Source organism: Musca autumnalis, unplaced genomic scaffold (genome assembly GCF_047663935.1).
Source record: "Musca autumnalis isolate F117 unplaced genomic scaffold, ASM4766393v1 scaffold_5, whole genome shotgun sequence".
In the NCBI taxonomy this organism is placed as follows: domain Eukaryota; kingdom Metazoa; phylum Arthropoda; class Insecta; order Diptera; family Muscidae; genus Musca; species Musca autumnalis.
Window position 1 is genome coordinate 50411339 of NW_027412088.1, and position 13735 is coordinate 50425073.

Here is a 13735-nt window from a genome sequence, read left to right on the forward strand (position 1 = left end):
GGCGATACAGTCAATGTATTGTTCCAATTTGAATTTCTATATCGCAATAACGGTAAAACCTACGAAATTAACAATCTTGTAGAGAACTTTTATAGCTACAACATTTTCTTTAGTCCCATTTCGATAGGACCTGCGGTTTCCAAGCAAAATCGTGAAAACATAAAAAACCCTTAAAATGTTAACTTGATGCGCGATTTATTTAAAAAGCGCTCCGGCATTTTTTTGTTTTTTTTTTATTTTTCTCATCCATGAACATTGTAGCTTCAGAATCCGCAAAAACTTCCCAAATGTAAGCACCTTCCATTTAAAGTTCAAGAGCACCGTGAGGTGTTTAGGACATTTTTCAGAAGACCCTTTGTGATTCTTATAGCAGACACTTAGGGCTTTTAGATGAGGCTTCTGATAGAAAACCCTTAGTCTTCTTCTTATAGAAGACCCTTAGTATTAATTAATGATTCAGATTCTCGAAAGCAAAATATGTTCCAAACAAAAAAGGAATTCTCTATGTTTAAAATTAACAAGTAAAAAAGCGTTAAGTTCGGCCGGGCCGAACTTTTCATACCCTCCACCATAAAATATTCATTCCTGTCCCCAACTTTAAGTGAGTACGTTAAAATGTCAGATAATGTACATAAAATGCTTCATTCGGGAGGCCTTTTTTATGGTGCCTTTATCTAACTGTTGACAATTTTTGGTGGGCTAGAAATTGGGAGGTACTGTTATATAGGGGTTATAATAAAACATGGACCTATGTTGACAGTTTTTGATGGGAGCCTTAATGTCAAATAACTCCTAATTCGGTTAAAAAATTTAGCTAGAATCCTCAAAATATCGAAAATCGGTACATAACGTGGGAACTTCAAATGTCATTAACGGCTAGTTCGGAGGTATCTGGGCTATACGAAAATATGAACTTAAATGAACAATTTTTGTTGCAGAATTTTTGTTGACTTTTAAATTTCAAATTACAGAAAGTTCGTCAAAAAAATAAAGCTAAGGTACGGAAAATCAGGAGGTTTGTTTTGGGGCTATACAAAAACATGGACCTACGTTCGGTTAAACATTTTAAGTAAAATCCTCAAAGTACCGAAAATTGGGAAGTATCGTTATATTGGGGCTATGTTGAAAATCGTTGATGCAGATGTGTGGTGACCACTACAACCTTCAAAAGTCAAATTACAGTTAGTTCTGTTAAAAATTGTAGCTAAAATTGCCAAATTACTGAAAATTGGGAGGTACCGTTACATGGGAGCTATATCCGAACATGGACCTATGTTGACAATTTTTGATGGAGAGGTGTTGTGACCACTAAGAACTTCAAATGTCAAATTACTGCTAGTTCGGTTTAATATTGTAGCTAAAATCATCAAATTACTGAAAATCGGGAGGTACCGTTATATGGGGGATTTCTTGACAATTTTTGGTGGAGAGGTGTGGTGACCAATAAGAATTTCAAATGTCAAATGTTCAAATTACAGATAATTCGGTTAAAACTTGTTGGTAAAATTCTCAAAATACCTGAAATCGGGCGTTATATGGGGGCTATTCCAAAACATGGACCTATGTCCACTAGTTATATAAGTTTATTGACATTTAAGAACCCTAAATGTCAATTTATAGCTAAATCGGTCTGAAAATGTAGATAAAAACGTCAAAATGCCGTAAATCGGGGGTACCGTTATATGGGGGCTATACCAAAACGTGGACCTAGGTCCACAACTTTTGTTATATAAGTTTAGTTACACTCAAGAACCCTAAATGCCAAATTATAGCTACATCGGTCTGATAATGTAGCTAAAAACGTCAAAATACCGTATATCTGGGGTACCGTTATATGGGGGCTATACCAAAAAGTGGACCTATGTCGACAACTTCTAATATATAAGTTTATTAACACTTAAGAACCCTAAATGTCAAATTATAGCTACATCGGTCTGATAATGTAGCTAAAAACGTCAAAATACCGTATATCTGGGGGTACCGTTATATGGGGGCTATACCAAAACGTTGACCTATGTCCACAACTTTTATTATATAAGTTTATTGAAACTTAAGAACCCTAAATGTCAAATTATAGCTAAATCGGTCTAAAAATTTAGCTAAAAACGTCAAAATACCGCAAATCGGGGGGTACCGTTATATGGGGGCTATACCAAAACGTGGACCTATGTCCACAAGTTTTGTTATATATGTTTGTTGACACTTAAGAACCCTAAATGTCAAATTATAGCCAAATCGGTCTGAAAATGTAGCTAACAACGTCAAAATACCGTAAATCGGGGGGTACCGTTATATGGGGGCTATACCAAAACGTGGACCGATATAGCCCATCATCGAACTTGATCTGCCTGCAAACAAAAGACGCATTTTCTTAAAATTTCAGCGTCCTATCTCCATTTTTGTGGATGCTAGAGTGATTACCACAGACGGACGGACGGACGTGCTCAGATCGACTTAGAATTTTACCCTGATCAAGAATATATATACTTTATAGGGTCGCAAATGAGTATTTCAATGCGTTACAAACGGAAAAACAAACTTAATATACCCTCCATACTATGGTGGAGGGTATAAAAAGAAAGTAATCGATAAAATTTCATTTTTGGCGTCATGGCAACAATCAATCTGTAATCTGTCTAACTTCACACTTATACACGCTCAGCAAGACGTCCTCTTCTAATGTGTGATAAACACTCAAAAAGAAGATAACAATGTTGTATGGGTGAAAATGGTGGGTGAGAAAAAAAAACATCTTGATTAGAAAATGATGTTGCTTCATCTTTGCTGTGTGCCTTAATTTTCTTCATAACTTTGTTACACTCTCCTTGTTTCTTCTTCCCATTTACCATGGCATTTGTCTCTGTGTGTCGTCGTCGTTGTCATTCATTCATCATTTCCGTTTTGTAGAGGAAAATTGGATGAACGTAAGAAAAAGAAAAAAAACACATTACAAAGAAATCTGGTCAATGATTATAATGATGAACATTAGCACGAGGGAACGAGGGTGTGCCAGTGTGTTGTAATGCAAATGTTGACGATAATCACGATGATGGTGATGAGTCTTCCTGTAAATGTGGCTTTTGTTGTTCTCGTTGGTGTTTGGTATGGAAAGATGATGAACTAAAATGAATTCTAATCCAGGCAAATGCTTTAAAGATGTCGTCTATCGTCTCATATTTTGTTCGTTAGCAAGAACGTAATGTTGGCAAAGGCGGCTCATTGTTGAATATATGTGTGTGTATGTTGTGGTTACCAAGGATCTGTTCACTATCTAGGTGACAATAGATTTCACTTTTTTCCTCTTCTACAAAAAAACCGCACAAGTCTCTCGACTTTTCCTTAACTTAGAAAACTTGCCTGCATAACATTTCACTGATGTTGCGGTGGTGGTTGTAGTGCTTCTACTTTGAAATAGAGAACTACCACATCTGCGCTAGCAAGCAGAAAAATCATTTGTTAAATGAAAAATCATGTATAGCACAACGGCATTCATTCATGTTCTTTAGCATATGTGGATGTCTACAAAACAAATTTCTTTGGGAGAATCTGCTTCTCTTGGGGAAGTTCTTCGATAGAGAACAAATCGAAGAACTTCATGTGACCCAGATGGGATCTATATATGCGTAGCTGTTGTAACATTTTTGAACCAAACAGGCCAATAAAATAAAACTCATGGGTGTGGGTTCGAATCTTCGACTTTCCTTTTTCACTTTCAAAAATAAATGGTCATTAAGCTCGATTCCAACGAGAAATTAATATTAAAAATAATTTGGGCCCTAATAGGCAAAATTTTCAAATAAAAACTCACAATAATTGGCCAAAGTTCAAACTCCATTGCTTGAGAACAGCTTCATCTTTCATTTTTAGCTTTGGAAATTTATACTTAAAAAAAAAAAAACTTTAGATTTCCGTTAACAAAATGCATAGCTTAATTCCACACTATCTACATTAACTATTTCTTTGAAATCCGCTTGTTATCCTTAGCTGAATATTTGACTTTAATAACACAAATTCCCATAATACAAGCAGAGAGAGAGAGCGAAAAAATTCTGACTTTTTGCCTTCTGCTGCTTGCCATTCTGTTATGACGTTCAATTCTTATAAATGACAATCGTTCGAAAGTAGGATCGAACAAGTATTAACAGCTAAAGCCGTTGTTTGAAAGGACTTAACTTTTTTTTTGTTTATTTGGATGGACATTGCCTTCTCAAAAAAAAGTGTTCACTGTTATTTTTTAGACCCTTAAAAATGTTCACCAAACATTTTCATGGTTGCCCAAAGTAATTTCGATGTTAAGAAGCTTAAAATGTCAACACAAGAAGAGATGATAGTTGTGTTCACTAACCAACAGTAAAATGCGTCGTTGTTGGGCAAAGCAGACAGTTGCAAAAATCAACAGGCCAAAAAAAAAGTATCAATAATTTTTCAGTTGCGTGAATTTATGGTTGTTGTTGTTGTAGCAACGCATATATGTTCGTTCGTGTATTATTTCAGTTATCAAGTTCCTCTGTATCCAGACTCAAGAATTCTGCAACCTGGACTGGTTGCGTCCATAAAGAATGAGGAGACAGGTGAGTGGGGTTAGCTGGGCAGTTGAATAAATGCAGAGTATGGTGTGGTCCACATGCTGGGCATATGTTGGGTATCGTGGCGCCAATTCTGGCCCAATACGAATTGAGGCGGCTGCATCGTCCGGATCTTAACTGAGCTAAAACCACTCGTGTTTGCCTTGGCAGCTGTCGTTCTTCTGCTGCGATGGATGGGGGATGGTTTCCAAGTACGGCATTCACACTGTATCTTCGTACTGCTTGCGCAACCATGTTGGTGTGAATGCGATTCAAGCCTGCCTGATAGGCTCGTTGATCTAGCGGTTCTCTTTTATACCTTTGGACCTCTCTCTCTAGATCATGAAGGTCTCTCCTGACGTGCCTGGGTGGGGGGCGCCTGTCCATTAAATCGTGACAGGGATGCTCACTGCGGTAACACCCAAGCAGGTACTGCATCGACAACATCTTATTGTGCTGACGCACCGGTAAAACCTTCGCCTCCTCATGAAGATGGTCCACTGGTGTCATGAGGACGCACCCTGTTGCAGTCCTCAGGGCAGCATTCTGGCAGGTTTGAATCTTCTTCCACTGCGATGCGCTAACCTTTGCGGACCACGCTGGCACCGCATATCTATGTGAATTTTTGGTGGGGGTATTTGGGTAACAAAAGGAATGAAGGGAGAAATCGTGTACTTTCATTAGGTATTCCCAAAAAGCTAAATTTTGTTATTAAAATACATACCCTTCAAATTCCTTCAATATCGTTCAAATAATGTCCATTTCACCCAGAAATCCTAAATATGAATTATTCTGTTTATGATTCGTTCATAGGCCACAACTGAACTGGACAACGATTTCATGAAAATCCGCTATTGATGCCATCTTCTTATCTTCCTTCGCATGTGTGCATATCACTGATCCAATCGATTTTATTGGCCATTACCCCCTGTTTTTATACCCTACACCACCTCGTGATAAGGGGTATTATGTCTTTGTGCACTAGTTTGTAACATGCAGAAGGAAACGAGATAGACCCTTAGTATAGAATCACTTTCTATACATAGAATCACTTTCTGAGTCGATTTACGCATGTCCGTCTGTCTGTCCGTCTGTCCATGTATTTTTGTAAACAAAGTACAGGTCGCATTTATTGTCCGATTGGCATGAAAATTGGGGAAGATATTTTGTTTGGCCAAAGGACGAACGCTATTTATTTTGGTAAAAATCGGTTCAGATTTGGATATGGCCCCCATATATATCTTCGCCTGATTTAAGGCATTTGGTGCACGAAACACGCTATATATGTCCGATTTCAATGAAATTTGGAATGTGCGACGGAATTTAGTCTAAAAATAAGTGTGCCAAATTATATAGAAAACGGTTCAGATTTGGATATAGCCCCATATATATTTTCGCCCGATTTAGGTAGGGCATTTGGTGCAAGGAACACGCTATATATGTCCGATTTCAATAAAATTTGGAATGTGCGACTGTATTTAGTCTAAAAATAAGTGAGTCAAATTATAAAGAAATCGGTTCAAATTTGGATATAGCTCCCAAATATATTCTCTGCCGATTTTAGGTATTTGATGTACGAAACGCGCTATATATGTACGATTTCAATAAAATTTGGTATGATTACCGGGATTTGGCCTAGAAATAAGTGTGCTAAATTATATAGAAATCGGTTCAGATTTGGATATAGCTCCCATATATATTCTCGGCCGATTTGAAATTTGGGCTATGTGACGGAATTTGGTCTACAAATAAATGTGAAAAATTATATCGAAATCTGTTCTGAGTTGCATTTAGCTCCCATATATATTTTACGTATTCACAGTGGTGTAGGGTATTATATAGTCGACCCCTCCCGACTTTGATCCTTTCCTTAGTGGTTGCAACTATTTTTTGTTCGTTGGTCTATATTCGTAATAATTTAGCATGCATAGCCCAGTCCCTAGAAGACATACATGCCGCCTTATTTTTCGTATACCGGTTCCATATATCGTTAAGAATTCCTCTTTTAAAAATCAGCGCTCCACATTTATGCTAAAGTGATTAAATAGATCTACAAAATTTGACAATTCGTTTCAAGAGAATAACATTTTTTACAAAAAATCTTGTCATCCAATACTAGCGAAATTGGATACCAACAGTTTAGAAAAATGCTCTTTTTATATCCCGAGCACACTATCAGTTACAAAATTACATTGATGGTCTTTACAGGAGGAGCCATCTGTTTGATGTTTCATTCTTTGGTAGAACTTTCGGACTTCATTCTGGCTCCTGTGCATCTCGATTTCCTCACACTCCCGCTATTCAATTTCTCTCTTTTTCCAGTGGAAAAGACGTATCTCATCTTTCCTTTTCTCCCAATACCTCTCTCGTGCGCTACGCGTTCCTACTGGTTGTAGAGTAGCACTATATGCCGCATTTTTCTCATCGGTAGCAGCACGACACTCCTGGCCATACCATGGATTCCTTGATGGAGGTCCCTGGTATACAAGTATGGATTTTGGGGCTGTTTGCATGGAGTGGGCAATATTTTGTCATTGTGCTAATATGTTATCGGGGCGAGTAGTGCTTTGATTAAACAATTGGGCCAGTTGAGTGGAATATGCTGTGGCTATCTGCTGTGATTGTAACTTACAGATGTCCAATTTCAGTGGTGTGTCTGTTCGTTCTTTGTTTGCTACGTTTAAACGGATATGTACCTTTGCTGCAACAAGGTGGTAGTCCGAGTCTATGTTTGCTCCTCGAAACAAAACTACATCCAAAACGCTCGATGAATGTCTTCCATCTATCACAAGGAGATCAATTTGATTTCTTGGTTTCTGATCTGGGGACAGCCAGATGCCCTTATGAATGTCGAGATGCTTAAATCTGGCGTTGTTAACTACCATGTTTTTGCCGCTGAGAAGTCTTTTAGCCTCCTACCATTGTCAGATGTTTCACGGTGGAGACTGAATTTCCTGACTTTTGGGCCAAAGATATTCTCCTTTGATGTCATGGGCAGGGCAAAGATCATATCGCTCATTTACACAGAGAGTGGCATAACTCAAAAAGACGCGTTTTCTGAGTTAGTAATTTCTATTTTTTATACGACTTCTACTTTATCTTGCGTCAAATTTTCATGCTTATTTACTACGAGATTCGCAAAATTCAACACAAAAGTTTTTTGAGCTTATGAAACACTTAAACACTTCAAATCATGCTTGATCTTGCACAGAAATTTAGCGCTGGCTAGCTGTTTACAAAATATGTTCCAAGTATTTATTTTAGCTTTTGTGTAATAGTCTTTTTAAATTGAGAAGTCAATTTGCAATCCTCAACTTAAAACGCGTTTTTTTGAAACTGGATTTTTTGAAATGTGTCACTCTTTGAGTAAATGAGCGATATGTTTCTTCTAAGCGCCCGTAAAATATATCTTTGGTCTGTTCGTCCTTGTCTTCTTCAGATTCCACAGATCCAATTGCAGAAGATGGCATTGAATGTATACCGCCCAGCCAAGATGAGATAAATACAGCAATAAAGCTTCTGAGGAATAATAAGGAAGCATGAGCCGATGGCCTACCACCCGAGCTGTTCAAATCCGGAGGCGACACGCTGATAAGGTGTATTCATCAGCTACACCTTTTACAGATGTAATTCGAATTATTTTAATTGTAATTCGAGAATTCTATTTGTAATTGAAGAATTTCTTTTGTAATTCTAATTATTCCATATGTAATTCAAATTATTCCATTTGTAATTTGAATTATTTCATTTGTATTCCTAATAATTCCATTTGAAATTCGAATTATTACATTAGTAATTCGAAAAAGAAACAAGTATAAAATCGATAGAAACAATATTTTGTAATTTTTTTGTTTCGAACTACAAATCGAATAATACGAATTACAAATAGAATAGTTCTCATTTTAAATGGAATAATTTGAATTACAAACAGAATAATTTGAATTACAAATGGAATAATTCAAATTATAAATGAAATGTTAGGAATTACATCTGAAACAAGTAAAAAAGTATCAGTCGCTTTGCCGACAGAGATATACCCTCAGCCTATGTTTGGGATCTTTTCAGAATTTTGTGGCCATTTTCGGGCATTTAAACTTGCCGACAAAAATTATGAATAGGATTAAAATTAAAAAGTGTTGCGGAGAAGGTACTTAAAGAAACGTACCGACATAGTCCATTATGGAAGTCGGGAGTATCGGGAGTAATATCTTTTCGATAGATATCGCGCCCACTAGTCATTTCAGTGGGTCATCGTATAAATTTTGGACCAGTATGCCAGGAAGCATGGACTTGTCAACGCAAAACATAATATCGTTCTAGACATGACCACAACGAACACCATCGGTATACATTTACAAACGATCTTCGAACAGAGCCTCAACTGCACTTAGGAACAAAAGTTGAACTTTTATGGGAGAGGTGCTCTAAGAAGAAGACCTATATGGGTCATTTTAGAAGTTAAACTAAATTTGAACAAAATATTAGGAGATTCAAAATATTAGGAGTTATCGTGTTCTCCAGTCACTACATATGATGCCATAGGGGGTTTTTACACCTTTCGGGCTGTTTTCTTAAGAAGTATGGACTTGCCTCTGAAAAAAACTTTTACGTCATAATTGAGGCAGCCAATTCAAGTAGCTTCATCAAAAATCAAAGTGATTCGAGAACAGCCCTTAAAGAGCATTTATCAAAAATTTTGTGTGGGAGGTACACGAAAGAGTTGACAAATATAGTCCATATTCAAACATGATATATATCTGGTAAATATATTAGGATGAATAAAGTATGAACTAAATCGGTCACTCCCTTCAAGAGTTATCGTGGCCACATTTATTCTGAACAGTTTTGAATTTTTGTGGAGGACGTACCTGAAGGTGCGGACCGATACGGCTTATCTTCACAGGGGCTTTTTGTATCTTTCAGGCTATTTTTTCAGGAAGTATGGACTTGTCCCTGATGAATCTTGTACCATCGTATAGCGGGCAATGAATACAAGTTCCTACAGCAAAAACCAAAGCGATTCGAGAGCAGGTCCTAAACTGAACCTTTCCGAAAATTTGTGTGGGAGGTAACCGAAGGAGTGGACCGATTGAGTCCATATTCGAACGTCATCTAAGTCGGGTAGAAGTTTCACGATTTGCAAAGTATGGACCAAATCGGTTACTCCCTTCAAGAGTTATCGTGCGCACAAATTTTCCGAACATTTTTGAACTTTTGTGGGGGAGGTACCGGAAGGAGTGGACCGATATAACCCATCTTCGAACTTAAGCTAAGTTTGGAAAAAATATTACGAAAGCCAAATTTGGACCGAATTAGTTGATCCGTTCGAGAGTTATCGTGCGCTCCAGCCAGACAGACGGACGGACATGGCTAAATCAACTCCAAATTGTCTGAAACACATTTCGTCCAAACATACTTGGGGACTAAAACCATTATTTCGGTGAGGCACATTTTGCCCGTATGAAAGTGTATATACCCTCGTTAGCATAAATGCTGAGGGTATAAAAAGGATATCAAAGACATATTTTTTTAAAAATATCTACAAGAGATTTTCTTCATAAAGAGGACCTTTTGAAGGTTTTCGAACTATAGAAGATCTACACGGTGCTCATTAACTAATTTTAAGTGAAAGGTGCTTACACCTAGGAATTCTGAAACAACAATGTTCACAGATGAGAAAAATCAAAAACGAAAAAAATCGCCGGAGGGATTTTTAAATAAATCGCGGTCAAAGTTAAAATTTTTGGGACTTTAGGATGTTTTCACGATTTTGCTCGGAAACCGCAAGTTCTATCGAAATGGGATTAGAGCAGAAGTAGCAGTGAAAATCTACAAGATTGGCCTTAATCCTGAAAACCTAAAATAAACCTAAGCAAGTAAGAAAACGTTAGGTTGGGCCGGACCGAACTTTTTATACCCTCCAACAAAATTAAATTGGAAGAGAATGGAACAATTACCGTTCTATGGGGGCTATATGAAGGCGTGGACCTAACCAACAAATTTCAGGTGGAACGTTTTATATCCTCAACGAAGACTAATTAACAAATTTCAACTATTTTGGTGGGATACAGAAGCTAAAACCTTCAAAATACCGAATATCGGGAGGTACCGTTCTATGGGGGCTATATAAAGGTGTGAACCTATACCAACAAATTTCAGGTGGAAAGTTCTACACACCCAACGAAAACTAAATACCAAATTTCAGCCATTTTGGTAGGATCTTTAGCTTCATTAAACCCTTAAAAATACCAAAATGGGGATGTACCGTTCTATGGGGGCTATATCAAAACGTGGACCGATATATCCCATTTTCAATACCAACCATCCTGGAATTAATAAGAACTTCTGTACGAAATATTGACTCTCTACCTTTAAAATTGCGAGCTGTATCTTGATTTTAACAGACAGACGGACATGATTAAATCGACATATAACTTTATGCTGATCAATAAGATATATACTTTATAGGGTCTCCGATGTGTTACAAATGGAATGACAAATTTAATTATACCCTCCATATGGTAGAGGGTATTAAAAAGACCTCGTATTCCACCTGCGGAATACATCTCAGGGCATTCTATATAAAATGTCTCGTAAAACCCCCACAGATGGGGTCTGGGTCTCATACTGAACGACGCCCCTTCAAGTTCGGGTCATTCACAGATATATGACCCTTCATCGATTAAAACCCCTACAAAAGCCGCTTTACAATTATTTTTTATGATCTTCCGTCTATGGAAGACCCTTAAAAGGTGTTCCGTCGGTAGAAGACCTAATAGACGTCTTCTGTTTATAGCAAACCAGTAAAAGACCCTCTGTTTATCGAAGATCTGTCAAAGGTCTCATGTGCGTAGAAGATTTGTTAAGGGGTGACCCCCAGTTGTAGAGCCAATAAAAACCATTTTTTTCATTAATTTTAGCCAAGAAACCGATGATTTTCTTCATCTACTATTCTGATCCACTATGCCGCGGTTATTTTATTTAATAGTTCCAACCTAACATTTTGGATTTAAAAGAAAAATACAATTTAAATTAGTTTCCTAGATTCTTAGTTTGCATACTGCATGAAAAAAAACTTTATTATGTTTTTATTATTATGGTCGTCTGAAAATATTGAGGATATTCTGAAGTACCACCGGATGCAATGACATTGTTTTCTTTTCAAGTTACATCCCAGCAAAAATTCGAATCGGTTAGTCATTACGTAACCCATTACAAAGTAATGTAAACAAGCTTTTTTTTTCGCATTACAAGTAATCGGAAAAGTAATGGATTACTTCATAAAAAATTTACAAGGCAAACCTACTCCTCACAACGTAATGAGGACGGTGGCACAGTGTGTGTTTGTGTCCGACTATAAATCCTAGGGTTGTGTGTTCAACGCTCACCGTCGGCACACGAGTGTTTTTTAATTAAAAAATAACAGTTCGTGGTGCCCATGTTCACTGCACATTTAAGTTCTTAAGCAACCCTTAATATTCGTGTGCGTGGCACAGTGTGTAGTGTCTTCGGCCAGAAATCAGAGGGTTCGTGGGTTCAATTAGGGCAGACAGCGAAATAAAATAAAGTAAAAGTAAGAAGTGCAATGAAATTAAAAACGAATTATCTACATAAACTGTTCTAAAAATAGAATTTTTTTCACCTTACTTTTCAACTTCTAGTGGCCACAAAATAACTAGTTATTCTAGTGGTCATAAAATAACTACAAACTGAGTGCGACATGCCCTTGTAAAAATATTGGGGAAGAAAGGGGGTTTGTGAGTAGTCACGGCTGCCAAAAATCCCTTACAAAACCCATGATTTTTGGAGGACTTTTTTTGATGGGATATACGTATAAGTTATGTCAACACTTATACGTCTCTACGTACAACACATATTTAATATTAAAATTTCAGCTGTTTATTACGAAACTATATGCATTATCTGCAATTATCTGCTTTTTCCAAACAAAACGTACTTCTTTTTTATGCTAGCAAATGACAGCACATAAGAAATCTATAAAAATGTCGATTAGACACTACTACGTTTACGTCATCATAGATGGGGCGGACATGTTGTTGCTGTTTCTTCAGTTTAGAGTATTCTAATCGAAATTCAATACATGTTTTTGATTTTTTCTCCCTCTCTTTCTTTTCACCTCATTACCATAAAATAATGTTTAGTGTTTTCTTCCATTGATGTTCCACCACTTTGCTTCCAGTTTGCAATTTGAAAAAAGTCACCGAGTCGCGCGCTAATGATTTCCAGTATGTGGTGCGATTGGTTTTATGGGGTTCTTATGGTTTTACGCTTAAGTATCTACTTGCAGCGAATGTTAAGTGCAAAATACAAAACGTTAATGAGCAAAGTGAATATTTGTTGGTTGGTTGTTGTTGTAGTACATGTCATACATATATAAACAAAATATGTATGTTGTTGTGTTTTTTGTCGATTATCCGTTTGCCATTATCGAATTTTATGCTGAAATATAATCTATGCAAAATCGATTGAGCCAAAATCATTTACAGCTGAGATAACAACTAAAACCTCTGGTTACGTTAAAAGGACAAGACTACTGTGAGGAAGTGGTGTTTGCGGTAGCAGTGGAGGGGGTGGTGTTGAGACTTAAATGTTCTGAGAAATATTGTCCCCACTACTAAACCTAATTCGTGGCTATATGATTTCACAAAGGTAAGTGCAAAACGATGGAAAGAAATTACATAAAGATGTATGTGTACATATGTACATGCACACATACATATATAGTTGCATGGGGTTCGTAACTATGTATAATGAGTGGTAAATGTATGCGCTTTTATTTGAAAGAGTCACATTTTAATTGGAAAACTAATATGTTTTCCCAGGAAATAAAATTTGAAAATGTAATAGAATCTCATTATTATCGTGGAGAGGGAAGTTGTTGTGGGGACAAATTTATTTTTACTAAATAAAAAGCAAGTACTTACTGTTTATACAGCCTTTTAACCCTTAGCCGGTATTAATTGAACAAAAATGTAGAGATTTCCATAGGAAATCACATATTCAGCCTGGCTGAATAGAGATTTCCATAGGAAAACTCCTATTCAGCCTGGCTGAATAGAGATTTCCATAGGAAAACTCCTATTCAGCCTGGCTGAATAGAGATTTCCATAGGAAAACTCCTATTCAGCCTGGCTGAATAGAGATTTCCA

The 13735-nt window shown here is 36.9% G+C and overlaps 1 protein-coding gene across 4 annotated transcripts in view; it reads right to left on the reverse strand.

The window, feature by feature from the left end:
* The window catches only part of LOC141386503 (uncharacterized), a 755573-nt gene that overhangs the window by 503936 nt on the left and 237902 nt on the right, over positions 1-13735 (reverse strand). The gene's annotated exons all lie outside the window — the stretch shown is intronic.